General features: G+C 36.7%; 1 protein-coding gene and 1 long non-coding RNA gene across 7 annotated transcripts in view; both read right to left on the bottom strand.

Annotated features, from left to right (window-relative positions):
- Nucleotides 1-17,969, bottom strand: part of LOC138700157 (luciferin 4-monooxygenase-like) — a 271,422-nt gene that overhangs the window by 34,872 nt on the left and 218,581 nt on the right. The gene's annotated exons all lie outside the window — the stretch shown is intronic.
- Nucleotides 4,294-9,112, bottom strand: LOC138700158 (uncharacterized). 2 transcript variants are annotated; one of them, XR_011332262.1, is made up of 5 exons: nt 8,852-9,112; nt 8,502-8,752; nt 8,115-8,237; nt 7,656-7,863; nt 4,294-7,379 (listed from the first exon to the last, which is right to left on the bottom strand). It is a non-coding gene; the product is annotated as an uncharacterized lncRNA (long non-coding RNA). The 2 variants fall into 2 exon arrangements; XR_011332261.1 differs by having other exon boundaries at nt 4,295-7,379; nt 8,115-8,240; nt 8,852-9,110.

Below are 17,969 nucleotides of genomic sequence, written 5' to 3'. Positions count from 1 at the left end.
TCTCTTGCATGTGCGCAATCTTATCCACTCTTTAACTCTCATTTCGCGTAGTTTTGTCGTCAAATCTGAGCTAGTTCATAAGAAAATGGAAGCGTTTCCATGACATGGTGCATATTAGAAGGTCTATACCACTGCCATCCGTGGCCCAAATTTCCTTCATGTTCACATGTAAGATTTCATAACGCCGCAAATATATAATATTCCAAACAGTGCTCTTATTTCTTTCTCATCGGTTGCTGTGGTTCGAGATATGTACTGTGAACTTGAGTGACTGAGCTAGAAGAACTAACCAATGCAAACGAACTGTGAACTGAGAACTGACAGTTCTGATTTGTAAATAGTGCTTTGTGAAAATTAGTTAAAATTAACAGTTCATTGTTGTTCTCAATAATCCAAGTAAATTGCCACTGTCGTCTGTGGAGTGCAATAACGAATACTGTGTTACTGTGTGGAGTGGAAATCCCATTGTTGAAGGGAGTAGAATTGAATTGTAGAAAGTGAAGAGTTATTGTTGTAAGAATAAAACTACATTATTGTTTTGAATTTTAAAGTTACACTGGTGTCAGAAGTGGGCTATTGTTGACACAATGGAGAGCCTATAGCAGATCCTGCAAGCCATCGCAGAAATGAAAGCAGAAATGAACATGCACATTAGTGAAGTAAAAGATAACATGAACAAACATATCAGTGAGGTGAAGAACGACATAAGTGAAGTGAAAAGGGAGATGAAAAGTGACATAAGTGAAGTGAAAACGGAGATGAAAAGTGACATAAGTGAAGTGAAAACGGAGATGAAAAGTGACATATGTGAAGTGAAAACAGAGATTAAAAGTGATGTTGCTAAGCAAATCGGTAGCGTTTCGGCCCAAGTAGATGGAATAGTTACCATCGTGAGAGACGAACTTAAAGCCGATTTTGACAGACTAAATGAGAACTTTGCAACTATAAACGCGACAGTGGCCGAACTAAGACAGGACGTAGACCATTTCGACGGAAAAATTCGCGCCCTCGAACGTCGTGAAGAGGAAACGAGTGAGTTGCTGGACAAGACGAGCATGTTAATGGACCAACATGCTGAAGAAAACAAGCACATCCTCGCGTTGGTGGATCGCCAGGCTAGAGAACATAAACAGATAGTTGCCGAGGAGATTCGACGGGCCATGCAAGAAGCGGCAACAGATTTGAGGACTCCATATAGTGGTCCTGCGGAGCCATCACCTTCAGCCAGACATTCGAACGTCAAGACGCCGAAGTTCGACGGAACGACGTCTTGGGCGATTTTTCGTCGCCAGTTCGAGGCTACCGCGGCACATAATGGGTGGACGCCAGCGGAGAAGACTACTCAGCTGCTGACCGCGCTTCAAGGACAGGCGTCGGAGATTCTTCACAGCGTTCCAGAAGACGGGACAGCCGCTGAGATAATGGCGGCCTTGGAGGGACGTTATGGTGACCATCAACATGCGGCAGCATTCAGGACCCAACTGAAAACGAGGGTCCAACAGTCAGGCGAGTCCCTGCAAGAATTTGCAATGGCGGTGGAACAACTGGCCCATAAGGCCCTCAGGGGCCTATCTACTGACTTCATCGCTGGAGAGGCGGCCTACACCTTCGGCAGCGGAGTTCGAGACGCCGAAATCAGACAACAGCTACTCTTGGCAGAGCATCGCACCATCAACGCAGCTCTGACGGCGGCCCTCGGGATGGAGGCAGCAAAGTTGACGGCGAACGTCTCGACGTCGCACCGGATTAGGAGCGTTGCGGCGGCCGACGTCGAGGAGTGTCAACCGAAATCACCCGAGCGACGAAGACGAGGAGTGCCCACCTGCTGGTCCTGCGGCGAACATGGACACCTGAGGAGGAACTGTGACCGAACTGGTCACAAACAGGAAAACTAAAAGGGGCCGATGTGATGAGGGGCACGTCGGCGCCGTCATCACCATCCCCTCGGCTGATCTTGAAGACGGTTAACAGAAGATGCGACGATGGACTGATTGCTGACGGATGGATAAGAAGCCGCCCATGCAGAGTACTGGTAGACACCGGGGCGTCGCTCACCATCGCCAGACCGGAAGTCGTGCATGGACTACCTGGGAGGACGCCGCTGCGCCGATATGAGCTACGTACTGCCTCAGGCGAGAGCCTGCCCATCCAGAAAGACGTCTTTCCTCAGGTTCGACAGCTGTTCGCCGAATGTCTTGCCGACCACGATGGCGTCATCAAGGTATAGCAAACAGGTGTCGTATATCAGGCCTCTCATTACGGACTCCACTAGTCTCTGGAATGTAGCCGGGGGATTGCAAAGGCCGAACGGCATAACGGTGAACTGCCATAGTCCCTGGCCTGTAGAGAACGCCGTTTTCTCCTTGTCTTCAGGATGTAGCGCCATCTGCCGCTATCCTGACTTGAGATCCAACGTCGAGAACCACTCTGCTCTGGCCAGGGTGTCCAAGGTGTCTTCAATTCGTGGCAGGGAAAAGCAGTCCTTCTTGGTGACGTCATTCAGTCTTCTGTAGTCCACGCAGAAACGCAGGTCCCCATTCTTCTTCTTCACCAACACCACCGATGATGGCCAAGGGCTGTAGGATTCCCCGATGACCTCTCTTGCTTTAATGCCCTCCAGTTGGCTGTCAATCTGCCTCTGTTTAGCTAGATGGACGCGTCGAGGAGGTTGTCAGATCGGACGAGCATTTCCGGTGTCGATGCGGTGCTCAACTTTCTCTGTTCTCCCGTAGTCATTTTCAGACAGACTGAACACGTCCTGGAATAGTTAAAGACTACTGACCAGAGTTCGTCCTAATTGGACTATAAGATCTGAAACCTGCACACACGCTGATGGTGGACGTTTAGAACAGTGCCTGTAAGATGTGAGTGGAATGTGGTTTACAGAGTTTATTACTTTTTATTTCATTATCAACGTCGCAAATTAGTGATTCGTAAAACAACAAACTGTAATGTTAATTACATCTTGTTCACAAAGTTACATTAGTTTCGTCTTATTAATTGTAACTGAAACTTCAATCCTAAATTTTTTCACTAATTTGGACATAATTTTCTGATATTCACGTTATTTCTTGTTATTGCTGTACGTATTTCTTGTTTACATTAAAATTATTACGCCATATATAGTTTTGAAATGTTAGGGTATTGCATTGTAAGTTGATAATTCTGCATTCATTGTTCAACTGCGCTCGAACACGAGCTGTTTCATTAATTCGGGTTATTAATTTACATTTCTGACATTAAATTACACAAGTTAAACAAATAACAGTTATGTCCTATCCGTAGTTTACGTAGGTCATTTTTGCAAGATAATGGTGAAAGAGAGTTGAACTTAATCTACCCCCTTCAAGTTGCTGACCGCATGGGGTGTGGGGTACTACTTATGCGGAGTTGAGACATCTTGCAATTGTCGTCAGCGCTTTTGAAACACTTATAATTATTTCACTATCCGTAAATACTATAATTTGTTTTATATGACAAAACTTAATTTAATAATGAAATCTATAGCTCCTGTCAATTAATGTACTACCTTACCTTCCATCCTGTATACATCAAATTAATTTCAATAAATTAACGTTATAAATGTATGTTTTATACGCCTTTTTAAAAACCTAATTACTTCCCGCTCACTTTGTATATAGTGAGGATCACGTAAGTTCAGTTCCCAAACAGCAAATATTTCCGTCTTGTCAGTGTTGCCAACTGTTACCAGATATCACTACATGTAGTAAAATCACGATCCTATGTACTGAATGACTTCTTTACTCACCGTACTTTACCTTTATGTTGGAAGGTTATTCTGAATAGTTTCAATAATTTGTAATATATTTTCGTAGGTGAACTATATGAGAAATGGAGGAAATGAATCACATGAGAAGTGTATTGCTATGTTCTATTCTTTTATTCCTTTACATTATTAGTATTAGCATTAATAGGTTACTAGACGTAAATAGACAACAAATTATAGTATATAATATTCAAGAATCAAATCTGTTCCAAGACCAATTAAATTATTGTCACTTCACTTCAAAGATTCCAGCGTACATATACTGTACTTCCTAAAGGTAGATAAATTAATAACCAATTGACTTTTGGTTGGAATTCGAATGAACTTCTGATTTTCTTTTGAAATTAGTAAGGAAATGGATAATACAAATAGGCTAAAACTGAAATAATAATAAATCAACTTACAAAAATAATTTTGGTCCTTAAAAGCCATAAGTAATTTCACTTCTAGATACCTTTTTAAAGATTTCATTTGTTTGTAAATTGCTTAATAATGCTACACTTACACTTATTATTTCTGGAATTCCACGTCTGTCATTGAAAAAATGTATGATACATAACTGTGAAGTCTCTTTTTGGCTCTTGTGTCCTACATTTAAATAAGAAAAAACAAATGATTCAAGAAATGTGAGCTGGTGAAAATTAAGTACTCAATTAATAAAATAATTACTACCAAAAGAGTATTTTATTAATTCTATACAAAAGATGGATTACACAGAACAGATGGCCAGAAATCATAGATTTATACACAACATACAGCATGAAACGATCATCCAAAAATGCTTTTTGTACACAATAACTTCTTTCAAACGAAGTGAAATAGCCAATAAGTTTAATAAATATTACGCTAATAAGTAATAACTATAATTAATAATTATCTACAAGCTGTAAAAGGGAATAAAATAGTATATTGTTGAAATTAGGGGGTTATGGTTTATTACGTGTATTTATAATTTTAATTACTTTATCTACATTTAATTATATTTTAATTTCTATTAGATTAGTTGGTGGTGTGGTTGTTAGTTTTATCTGTGTACGTCAGACTATTAAGGAAAAACTGAAAGAAATATTAAATTTACAATCTACTTTATATAACAATATTTAATCAAGAACTGAATATTACTATTAATTTAATAACATAAGACCCAAAACATCTCCAAGTCCAGACAATACACATGCTGATTTTCTTAAACATGTTGGCAAACAAGCAAACTCACTACTTTTATCTTGCAATCTCATCTAAAATACAATATCTGTCTGGAGAAAATCTATCATAACATCAATTTTGAAAAGCAATTATTCAACTAATATCTTTTCGAGTTATCGACAGATACCATTTACCAGTATGATAGCCAAAATAATGGAAGAGATGATTTCATGGATTGAATTGGTTCCTGGAATCTAGTAACTAACTTCCATCTTATTGAGTTGACTTTAGAAAATTATATTCAACAAATGGACAGATTTTAAATTTTAGTCAAGATATTAAAGATATTTTAAACAGAAAACAAAACACCTTAGCAATTTTAATTTATTTTCAAGGATCATATGACTCTGTAGATATAAATCACTTAAGAAATTGCAAACTTAGGGTGTCCATGATAAAGTGTTACACTGGGTCAGTGACTTGATTATTTGATTCATTGTCACAAATATGTAAATAGAGACAGATTCATCTGGGCTTCCCACATTGTTGTTTTCAGGAATACATTTTCCAATATTAATGTCGATGGTCTAACTAAAGAGATAGATCTTATGATAATCTCATCATTTGCAGATAATATGGTTGTCTAGAACAAAAAATCACAGTCCACAAATATTAATAAACTGAGCCAAAATCCCAACAGACTTTTTGACTCTACTTGGAGAACTCAAACTAGCTCAATTAAGGGAAACTTTACTAATAAAACACAATCCCAAGTTATTTGAAAATGAATAGTATATAAGTTAACTTTAACAGATGATGTTAAGAAATGTGATACTTCTCCAGACATTTTAAAAATCATTAGAAACGATAAATGATCTGGTCAGTGAGTGGCTACATACAGTATTTTTTATAGATGGATCCTGTTTACCAAGCTATAGATGTAGTGGTGTTGTAGTACAATACCAGTATATTCCCTTTTGCAGGGAATTATATTCAAACACTTGTTTGCCCCATTTTAACCGTGACAATGCTTTTTAGTTCTTTTAAACGTTCTGGTTATTGTATTGTGTTTGTGTTTAGTGAAAGATTTTAGATAAGGGTGCAAATAGCCATAGTAGCTGACGCGCCCTTTTTAAACGCCACTAACTAACTAACTTCAAACACTGACTAATTTTGATAGTGAAAATTTAGATTCACTTTTAAGCTTACAAAATCTCCAGTATCAACTTCATAAATCTGAGAAGGCTGTCATACTATCAGATTCAAAATCAGATATTCTTGCTACAGTATTGGACGTAACAGCAAGAAATCTCAATATTTTATAGTGGTTTAAAATTTTAAGCAAAATGGTCGAATTACATCGACGACTGGTACTTCAGTGGATCCCTGAACTTCATGGAGTGGGAGATAATAAGGTAGCTGAAAGGTAGCAAAATTACTGTAAGGTTATCTATACCTGCATCTTACCACACTGTTAAAAGAATAACAAGATCAGAACATGACAATATGGTAACAAAAATGGGAAAGATTCTAAAGCAAATGAAAAAATTGCAATAGGCCATCCGGCATTCGCTCCACGATGGAGGAAAATCCTCAGAAGAAACTAACTAATCAGACCAAATGGGGGATCCAACCTACCCTCAAGTGCAGCTCTGAATTTGCAGGCCAACGAGTCTACCGACTAAGCTACATTGGTGGCTCTACTAAAAATATGAAGTACATGGCACTCAGATTATTAAATTGACAAACCTAAACAATTATTCATCAGTTAAGCTATAAAATATAATACATAGCAAGCAAGTTAATTCAATTTAAAAGTATAAACAATTCAATCAGCTGAAACATACAGAAGTTGATAATACATATCATGCAAATTACTTCAAATTACAAGCATAAACAATTCATCACTTGTGGTATACAGCCTACTATTTAATTAACAGCACATACAAATCATCAGTTAAGCTATAGGCCTACAGTCTACTATTCAATTTACAGCATATATAATTCATCAATTAAGCGAAACAAAAATATAGTACAATACATAGTAAAAATAATACACCTAATTTTATAACTGAACTTCTATGAAAATCTACAGTGGCAGTACTCATATTATCACAGGCCATGATTGTCTCAAATATTTACAAAGAACTGATATTTCAGAATCTCCCATGTGCCATTTCTGAAATCTCAATGAAGATATGGATCATTGTCTTGACTGTCCAACTTTACACAACTTTCAATCATCCGGTTAAATATTGGAGTGCAAGATAACAAATGACATTAACTGCTGAACACTGGGCATCAATCAACCAACAAATTCATTACATTAAGGGGGAAAAAAGCTTAAAGAATTGTATATAGACACAACACATAAGACAAGGCCGCTTCAGAACAGCAATTGGCAAGGCTCTGTTGTCTTAGGATTGTTATGTAGATTCAATTTCACCTGAAAGAAAAAAGTAGCATCTATAAGTATGCCTAATCATGAGAAATAAGAGAAACAGTTGCAGTAGTAGTAGTAGTAGTAGTAGTAGTAGTAGTAGTAGTAGTAGTAGTAGTATTAATAATAATAATAATAATAATAATAATAATAATAATAATAATAATAATAATGACTGTGAAGTATGGAAATTAATATTGCAATGTAATATCAAAAGGTGATATCACACCATCAACTCTTATCATTTAGTACAACAAATCTATTATATTCAGTTGCAATCACCAGTAGCTGTTCTTTCCTCCATTTTGTTGTTGGCTGATTTTCCACAAGTCTGCTATGATATGCAGCACTATCCATGACAATAACGCATTGCCCTAATGTTCTCAGGTCAACAACTGTGTTTACACCCACTTCTCAACTACAGGGCCATTCATAGCACTATGGTAGTCCTGACTTTTCTTTCAATTGCATGAAAACATTAAATCAGCACCTGCAATAAAAATTATACCTGGGCATATAATTATGTCACATGAATTCACAGCATTTAAATAAAGAAAATAAAACAAATTTATTCTTTTATTGCAATTACAGCACATAACAGAACATAATGTGACACGAGATCCTCTTTGGTGAAAGGCTTTCCCACGTTTTTATTTAGTCACCAATTTTTATATTTTTGTACCCTGATTTAAAAAATTACTCTTGCTAAATTTATGTAAAATATAAATCAATATAACTTACCGAGTATAAATCCACCTTTCGTTCCGGCATCTAATCTTCCACCCTCATTTGTTGGTCTACGAATAACACCATTCATGTCATTGGAAACGTCACCTGGTTTATTCCATGACTAAGTGGGTGATCCTACTTAAAAAAACAGAGAGAGAAAAGCAATTCACATTGAAACTCTAAGAGACACTAAAATTTTAAACACAGGAAAACCGTTCAAGAATTTTATAACTAACCTCTAGTTATAATATGAAACTATTAATTGCAAAACATGTTGTTCCCACCTGAACTCATTACTAGTAGCCTATACTAATTGTAATTTCTTATCCACATAAGTGTTAACCTATTTGTTAGTAAAAAATTCAATCACTCAATGTCTTACACTACATTGAAATTTACCATTCATAAAAATCCAAGTCTCATCCAAGAATACTACGGGTTTAGGGTTCTCACGCTCCACATTTCTTATATACTCTCTCAAAAACGAATAACATCACATTCTCGTACATGTGTATAAGGATCCCCTTTGCTCCATAGAAATGTCATCTCTTTCAAAATTTTTTTCACTGATGATAAGGATCCTCTAAATAAATATGTTTCATAATTATCATTTATATGTTCCAGAACTTTTGCTGCTGTTAGTACTTCCCCTGTAACAATAAATGAAAATTATGCCATAATTTTATACATATGACTAATATCAGAATTACATTCCATAAATCAACACAATAATTCCTTAACTTCCCTACCTTTATGTAACTTGTCATAAATAAATCTCGCAATTGCATCTTTCGTAAAATCATCAGCATCAGTCACTGGATGTTTACGTAGTCTATGTTTTCCTGGTGTCACAAGTGGGGTCCCCTTTTATCACTTTTCTAGCAATAGTAAAGCCAAGCTGCAATAACAAACAATAACATAACACTTCTAAAAATTGTTATATCATAAAATTCATGCATGATACCAGCTATATGAATAGAAAATGATCAACATGGTAGGTTGGGTCTATGATAGGTTTAAGTAGGCTAATATTTAGGTAATTCTCCAGAAAAGCTGCATCAAAGAAGGTATAATTTTATTTTGTTTAATTGATTTCTGTGATATTTACATAGCGATGAACACGTGGTTTTAGTTCACAGCCACAAATACTTTCAGCACAAAAATCCTTTGACACTTACCTGTATATTCTAATGCACTGTAGTAGTCCCTCCCTCAAACTTGTTACTAATTACCAATATAACATGCGAGAGGTCCAGGACGAAGAGAAATGGTTAGTTTCCCAGTATAGTGCATCCTCGTCCTCTCGAGTGTTATATCTTAACAAGTACATTGGGTGGGGTAGCTTTTCTGAAGAAACACCATATTTAATATTACTTAGACCACTCATGAATAAATTATTCAGCCAGAGTCAACGTTCCTATGCTTTATAGAGTATGTTATATAGTTATTATATAAAACTGAATTATTTTTAAGCACCATAACAGGCCAACATTCATGTAATATTTGCTGGAATATCAAGTTAATAATTACAATATGACTTGTATTTTCTTCGGCCGATGTGGCATGTAAATTGTGATCTGAACGGTTAATTTAATACCAAAAGAGAAAACTGGAAATTTGCTTTCGTGCTGTTTGATTATTTGTTCGTCTAATTTGTAAATGTATTTAAGCTATCACCTACTGCAGTATTACAGTATCTTAAATGTATTTAGTTTGGCAATATGAAAATCACTGACTTGATTAAACATTTAGGCCTAACCTAAAAATTTGTTTTGTTTGACCACAATCATGAAATTATTAGTACAAACTCCTAAAACTAAATACCACTTTGAAATGTATGCTTAAGAATACTTACTTCTAATAATTTTGCTATTCTGGTTGTAATTGCTGTCTCCGTTAGCATAATTCCTTCTTCATCATCTTCTTTCTTCAACTCATTATACATGTGAACTACAGATTTCTGAAGTGTACTCTGAATGCCACACATTTTCTTCCTTGGAGGAGTCACTGCCACACTATTTAATTTTTTTTACATTGTAATAAAAATCTAAACACGAAAGAAATTAATTAAAATGTGAAATAATGTTTCTATCGATTACCCACGTGCATTATCACGTCCAAGTATATTATATTTATTCGTACTTATCTGACTATTCTTGAATTTATAACCGCAACGCAACACATAAAATAACTATTATGTATTAATATTAATACTAATATTAATTAATTATTAATAAGTTCGAATTTCACTATCTTCCAGTAACCGACTCAGAAACCTAGTGCTATTACATTTTCAATAACGCCAGTACTGACGCCGCTTAAATAGAGTACGACAGCAACACCAACATAGCAGTTACAAAAACACTACCAGTTGTAGTATTTGTCAGTACCGAAATTCGAAACGAAGTTGGCAAAAGAAAATTCAACCTTCAAACTAGAAAATCACCATAATCCACTAGCATATGTAGTAATGGGGGAAAAATGGTTAGGTTTCACCCTTAGGGTATCAAGTTACCTGGTCTTCCCTATATTTGGTTTTTATTCTCCAAGTCGAGCCAACTATTAACCCATAGCTGTTGAGTAAGGTAAGGAAAGGTTTTTTCGTTGTATAGGTATAGTCGTGATAATTTTTACAAAAGCCTTAAAGAACATGCCTACTGTAGAAAATAGTTCTAGGCGTCTGCTAGTAATAATGCATTGTTTCACGGATGGCGAAACATCTTTGATTCCATCTTAGTTTGTTTGTGCTGGCTATGACAGACAGCTATATTGTGCGCTGCGTATATTCTGAAGAATTTCGGTAGGTTTTTAACTGTTTGTAGTGTTGCAGTGATTACTGAGCACATATTTAAATTAAGAAGTCCATATTTCTATTACATAAGACAGACAGGCAGATCATTCCAAACACGCTACAAAGAACACATTAAAGCAATAACCACAGGACACAATACATCTACATACGCCGATCACATAACCAATGCTAACCATACATACAATAACATAAATGCGGGCATGGAAATCCTACACATACAACCCAAGAACCAAAAACTCAACACACTAGAACAATACGAAATATACAAACACACTAAAACACATCCCGATCAAATTCTCAACACACAGATCAATTTCAGTACACACACACTATTTGACTCCAATTTTCAACACCTTTCAACAATCAAACGCACCCATATAACAGGCAGAGAAGTTCGAGATGACGCCGAGATCTAGTAGACGCTGAGGATGGTGTGAACAAATTATAGTATTTACGGATAATGAAATAATTACAAGTGTTTCGAAAGCGCTGACGACAATTGCAAGATGTCTCAACTCCGCATAAGTAGTACCCCACACCCCATGCGGTCAGCAACTTGAAGGGGGTAGATTAAGTTCAACTCTCTTTCACCATTATCTTGCAAAAATGACCTACTTAAACTCCGGGTAGGACATAACTGTTATTTGTTTAACTTGTGTAATTTAATGTCAGAAATGTAAATTAATAACCCGAATTAATGAAACAGCTCGTGTTCGAGCGCAGTTGAACAATGAATGCAGAATTATCAACTTACAATGCAATACCCTAACATTTCAATACTATATATGGCGTAATAATTTTAATGTAAACAAGAAATGCGTACAGCAATAACAAGAAATAACGTGAATATCAGAAAATTATGTCCAAATTAGTGAAAAAAATTTAGGATTGAAGTTTCAGTTACAATTAACAAGACGAAACTAATGTAACTTTGTGAACAAGATGTAATTAACATTACAGTTTGTTGTTTTACGAATCACTAATTTGCGACGTTGATAATGAAATAAAGAGTAATAAACTCTGTAAACCACATTCCACTCACATCTTACAGGTACTGTTCAAAACGTCCGCCATCAGCGTGTGTGCAGGTTTCACATCTTATAGTCCAATTAGGACGAACTCTGGCCAGTAGTCTTTAACTTTTTCGAATTTCTTCCTCGACCTGGATCATGTGTAAGTACTCACGATTTGTGAACTCTGGCATCTCGTAGTTTTAAAATAAACTAAACTGTATCGCTTTACGTCCAACTGCACACTAATGCCAAGCAAATATGACAACAGCTAATCTGTTGCGAGTACTACGAGCCTGCCGTCCCGACAGATTTTTAGACCTTCTGTATGTGACTCGACAATCAATGTTTCCAATGTTTCTTCAATCGATTAATTCGAAATCTGTGAATTTTCTAATTAAAATACTGCTGCAACGTGAACATAACAAACGTTCTATTCGTTATTATAAAAGTAGGCCTACTTAAACCGTATTTTAAACACTATTCGTAAAATTCGCGATCGAAATGTCGGCATAAAATATTATTTCTTCAAAAACCTCGCAAAAACGAGCAAAATGTTATCAGACTTTTTTGTTTGTTGTTTTTTAAGTAGGTTTTTGTTTGTTATTTTTTAAGGAATCACATCCTACAATTAATGTATTACCTTCCACTCTGTATTTTATTAAATGGGAATACGGGTGCAGACCTCAAAATTCAATGTAAGCACCTGTGGCGTCGAACAATTTCCTCAAGCTGCCGGGAATGGAATCCACAGCATTCTGGAGGAAGTTGCTTGAAACATTGGTGATAACGCCCAGAATCCGTGCTTCTAATTCTTTTAGTGTGCGAGGTTTGATCCTGTACACCTCATCTTTTGCCTAGCCCTATAAAAAAGTTACAGGTTGTCAGGTCAGGATTTCTTGCAGACCATTCGTGAGATCCACGTCGCCTCAGCCAACGTCCCGGAAACTTCTTATCCAACCACGTACGTATAACATTTGCAAATTGAGATGGTGTACCGTCCTGCATGAAGATAATGTCGCCAAACGTAATCTTCAAGCATCTTATGGTAGCTTTTCGCGTTCATAGTGTCACGCAAAAGATAACGCCGATGACATTTGTGACCGTCATTCCACACCACACGGTCACTTTTGGACGTGACTGCATCTTCTTCACCGTCATACCGGGATCTTGTGCCGGCAATAATGGTGGCAATTTTGTCGACTGACGAAACCAACGAGCACAGGAATACATAGAGTAGACACTAGCATCTTAATACCATTGGACGGAGTGAAGCCGGTTAGATGGACCTGCCGCCATCTTGTTGCTACCAAAACATTGCAAAATAGCTATTACGTTATAGAAGATCTTATGATAATAGGGATTTCATATGTCCCTAATTTCCTGGAGGACTCACACTTTCTTGTTTGTTTCGTAATACAGAATCGCTAGGCACGTATTTTTAGCAAAAATTGCAAAACTGTCATCGATAAATCACATATATACTTATTTAAATTGACAGATGTACTAATTGCAGTATGTATTTAATATGTACTCTGGAAGGTTAAAAAAACAATAATGATAAAAAAGGAAGATAACAGTCCAATAAAAATGCTAGCCTATAATAATTACTTTTATAGGTTGATCCATTTGCTTCAATTTAATAATGCAACTTGCTTCTTAACGCAAATTATCATTATCTTCCTTTTGCCAGTATTTCGTATAGATGTCCCGATTTTGTTTAGAGAAAAAATGGAATGCTCTTAACCATATAATATTTGCTAGGCTCTTCGTTTATAGTATATAATTACATTACTCTATGGCGAACAAAAGTGAAGTTTTATTACCAAGTGGGTCAAGTTAGATCACGACAGAGTTAATGAAGCTACTCAGTCTGCAAAGCTTAAGTCTGATTTCGTGATTATAAAAATTAATTACAATAATATTAATACACTATTCATTTTTCTTCATCAAACGAATACGTGCATTCGGTTGAAGAGAAGCCTCGGTACACCCATTTTCTATAGCACGCGACACAAACTTCCAACATGGGTTGTTAGGTTAGCTTCGCTCGTAAATGCTAAGTCTGCAAAGCATGTCTGATTTCGTGATTATAAAAATTAATTACAATAATATTAATACACTATTTCTTTTTCATCAAACGAATACGTGCATTCGGTTGAAGAGAAATCTCGGTACACCCATTTTCTATAGCACGCGACACAAACTCCCAACTTGGGTTGTTAGGTTAGCTTCGCTCGTAAATGGTAAGTCTACAAAGCGTAAGTCTGATTTAGTGATTATAAAAATTAATTACAATAATATCAATACACTAATCCTTTCTCCTAATCAAACTAATACGTGAACAATACGAATCTAACCGACTAACCTAGGCTAAATCATTCATTATCTACCGGTAATAAGTACATTTCACACATGCATATTTACCTGTGAAAAGTTATTCCAGGAATTTTTTTTGAAAGCCTGTTAGTGCAACCATACGCAGCACATGTAGGCATATTGAAATTAGTTCATTTATTAATTAAAACAACGATACAACATCACAATCAACTTCCCATGTGCTACCGGGAGCCCAATGTTTTGGTAGCATCATAATGGCGACTGTCCACAAAAGCGGCTTCACATCAAAGCTGTTCATGTCTACTCTATGTATTCTGTGCTCGGTGGACGAAACCTTTCACACGAAATATGGTCTCGTCACTACTGAGAATGTTTTGAAACAGTTGATACCAATCGTCGTGCCAATCCAGCCAACTCCCCATATTTCACTCTGCGATTGCAGTGTTCTGGTGTCAGCTGCTGCACGTAATGGGGTTTCCATGGGCGATAAGTTAATTCAATTCTTTCTGTAAAACCTGACGTACCGCCTACCTTGTGAGTTCGCTTTTGCGAGCTGCCTGACGTGTTGATTTAGCCGGCTACGATTGAACATTTTCCGCACAGTCGCCATATTATCCTCAGACCGAGACGTGGATGGATGGCCAGTTATTCCTGCAACCTTAACCGAACCTGTAGTCATTAGCTTCCTATGAAAATTCTTTATTGTCTCTGGAAAGGTTGTGGCATTCCTTCCCTTCACCGTACGCCACCGTACAATAATAACGAAATTCCACACTTTATACCGTGCAGCAATCTGCGCTCGCTCGTGAATAGACAGACAATCGGCAGTCTTTGCTATTGTTGCGCGTACTCTCACGGCCACCGTCTGTACTACCGACGCGTGAAAGTTGAAATCATATTTAATGATCTATGTACGCAATATTTTCATTATGATTCCATCGATATTAAAAATTGTGCAGCCTTTTAATAATACCTAGTTACTTTCCGTCCACACTGTATAGCCTATAGCCTACTGCTTGGGAGACAAATTTTCTTCTCGAAATAAAACAAAGATCAACATACAAACTAATGACAAAATATAAAAGGAGATGTGGACCTAATAACTTGTCGATACCACCAGCATTTTTCACCACCTGGCATCTTCGGTCGGACATAGAGTCGACCAATTGCATGGGAAGGAGGCGCTCTCTCCACTAGACTAAAACGTCCGTGATAGAAATGGTCTGTATGAAGAGATGTAATACTTCAGGATTTATTTAAATCATGAAATTGGACATTAACTTGATTTAGCTTAAATTAATAAGATGCGTTTTGCATTAGCTGTGAAAATACACCATCTAGTTTTTCTCTCTTTCTTTTTATTCTTCCTTCTTTTGTTTTGTTTTGTTTAAAGTCTTTATCGCACTACTTATTTACGATAAATTATTTTCCCTGGCACTTGTTCTCGTTACTTGGGGCGACATACAATGAAACATAACGAATGTTGTTACCTCGGCTAGTGGTTCGCTTATGAATCTAATCGCTCGTCCTCTGATCATGCGAAATCGATTAATATATTTATTGAAAACTATTTCAATTACAGTATTATGTATGATACAACAATTAGAATTATAATAATTATTATTAGGGCGAACTAGCCGCATAACATTAACATTATCACTAGCATTACCACTATGAATCAGTTTTATGTTATTTGGTTGAATTAATAATACTCAACACATATTTGCACACCAATTTCATTTCCACAACAATTAATATAAAGCCTAAATTAATTCCCTTATTTGTGTGTTGCTTCTTCCTGGGTTTTATAAAATATCTGTGTGCCATCATTTTTTTCTAAAACTATGCATTTTTTCAACTGTACACACTGGTTTTAAAGAACATTAATTTATTAATTATTTGTGACCATTTTGTTGTTCTTCTTGGTAGACTAATTTTGTTCCAAGTGTTACAATTCTTCAAATTTAATTTTAGGGAATAGAATAGTGTAAATTTTATGTAAGCTAGTAGCAATTTCTATGATATAAGTTTTGATAAACAACAGTAATATAAGGGAATTGCAGCAGGCTACTTATTTTGAAGACAATATCTATTATAAATTAAGTTACAATTTTATAGCATTTTTACTGTTTAATATTTTGTGTTGGCAACACTGACTTAGGAATTTGCCAGAAATCTTATCCGACTGCTCCTGACCTCTACAATAGCCATGACAACAACTCCTTCACAATATATCCTCAAGCACTAAATGGTGCCATAGACCCTACTACCGACAATGGCAACCATCCCTCTCCCCCGCCACCGTCTACCACCGATCTCTTAAAGCTGTCATTCTCATCCTCTCCCATTGCGCTTAAAGTTGCTCATGTGAATGCACACAGCTTGTTGTCTCTCACTTCCATGAATTTCTTTCCATCTTCTCACCGCTTGACCTTCATTGCATACTTGTGTCCGAGTCCTGGCTTCAACCAACTCTCCCCTCTTCACTCGTCCATTTGGATGGATATACGCTACTTAGAAATGACAGAACAGGAAAGCGGGGAGGTGGCGTACCAGCTTATATTAGAAATGATCTCCAACCTAAAATTATTCTACACTCTCCCTTCCAGTATTCAGCCCGTACAGAATTTCTCTTTGTCGAAATTTCCTCCAACTTTAAAAAAAGTCTTATCTGCGTTACATACCAACCCGAAAACTGGCCATCTCGTTGATCTTGAAAATGCACTGTTGGATTTAATTCCCCATTATGAACATGCTATTGTTGCCGGTGATTTCAACACTAACCTTCTCTCTACTAATTCAGCAGATGCAATTAAGCTTGAATCAATGTTTAATTCCTGTAACATGACAATACTACCCCTCCTACCAACACTTCACACTGCTTCTACTGAGACGCTACCTGACCTAATTGTGACCACTCACCCACAGAGAGTCCTAAGACACGGACAATTACCAGTGCCCAGTATCTCAGCTCATGACTTAATGTACGTAGAATACTCGCTTCAGTGTCCTAAACGGATATCCAAGATAATATCTTACAGGGACATGAATAGCATTGACGAAACTCAACTTACAGCTGACACTTTAGAAATGCCTTGGAATTCTATTTCGAACTTAGATACTGTTGATGAGAAAGTGGAAGCTTTCAATGATATGATACTACAACTATATGACAAACATGCATCCGTAAAGACTAAACGAATATCCTGACCTCCTGCCCTGTGGATGACCGACACAATAAGAGAACTAATGGTGAGAAGGGATGCGGTTTTCTAAACTTATAAGCGTCATAAAACCACTAATAACTGGCAGTATTACAAAAGCCTGAGAAACAGAACGACGCAAATAATACGTACTGCCAAAATCCAGCATAGCCACAGACTTATTGAACCTGACACCACAGCAAAGAACTTATGGAAAAACTTACAGACAATGGGCCTAGGTAAACAAAAAGCACAGACTGAGACTCTTAGCATTTCACTCGACGAACTAAATGACCAATAAACTTCAACACCACCCAATTGTCCTGACAGTGTCACAAAACAACTAGTTATAAACGAACTCACATCCCGACCTCCGCCTATACGTGAGAAATTTTTTCTGTGTGACGTATCTCCTACAGACGTAATTAAATATTTAAAACGTACCGAAACAAAAGCACAAGGCACCGACGGTATTACCAGAATAATGCTTAGTAAAATAATC

This window comes from Periplaneta americana, chromosome 5 (assembly GCF_040183065.1).
Source record: "Periplaneta americana isolate PAMFEO1 chromosome 5, P.americana_PAMFEO1_priV1, whole genome shotgun sequence".
In the NCBI taxonomy this organism is placed as follows: Eukaryota; Metazoa; Arthropoda; class Insecta; order Blattodea; family Blattidae; genus Periplaneta; species Periplaneta americana.
This window is presented reverse-complemented; position numbering and strand designations above follow the sequence as displayed.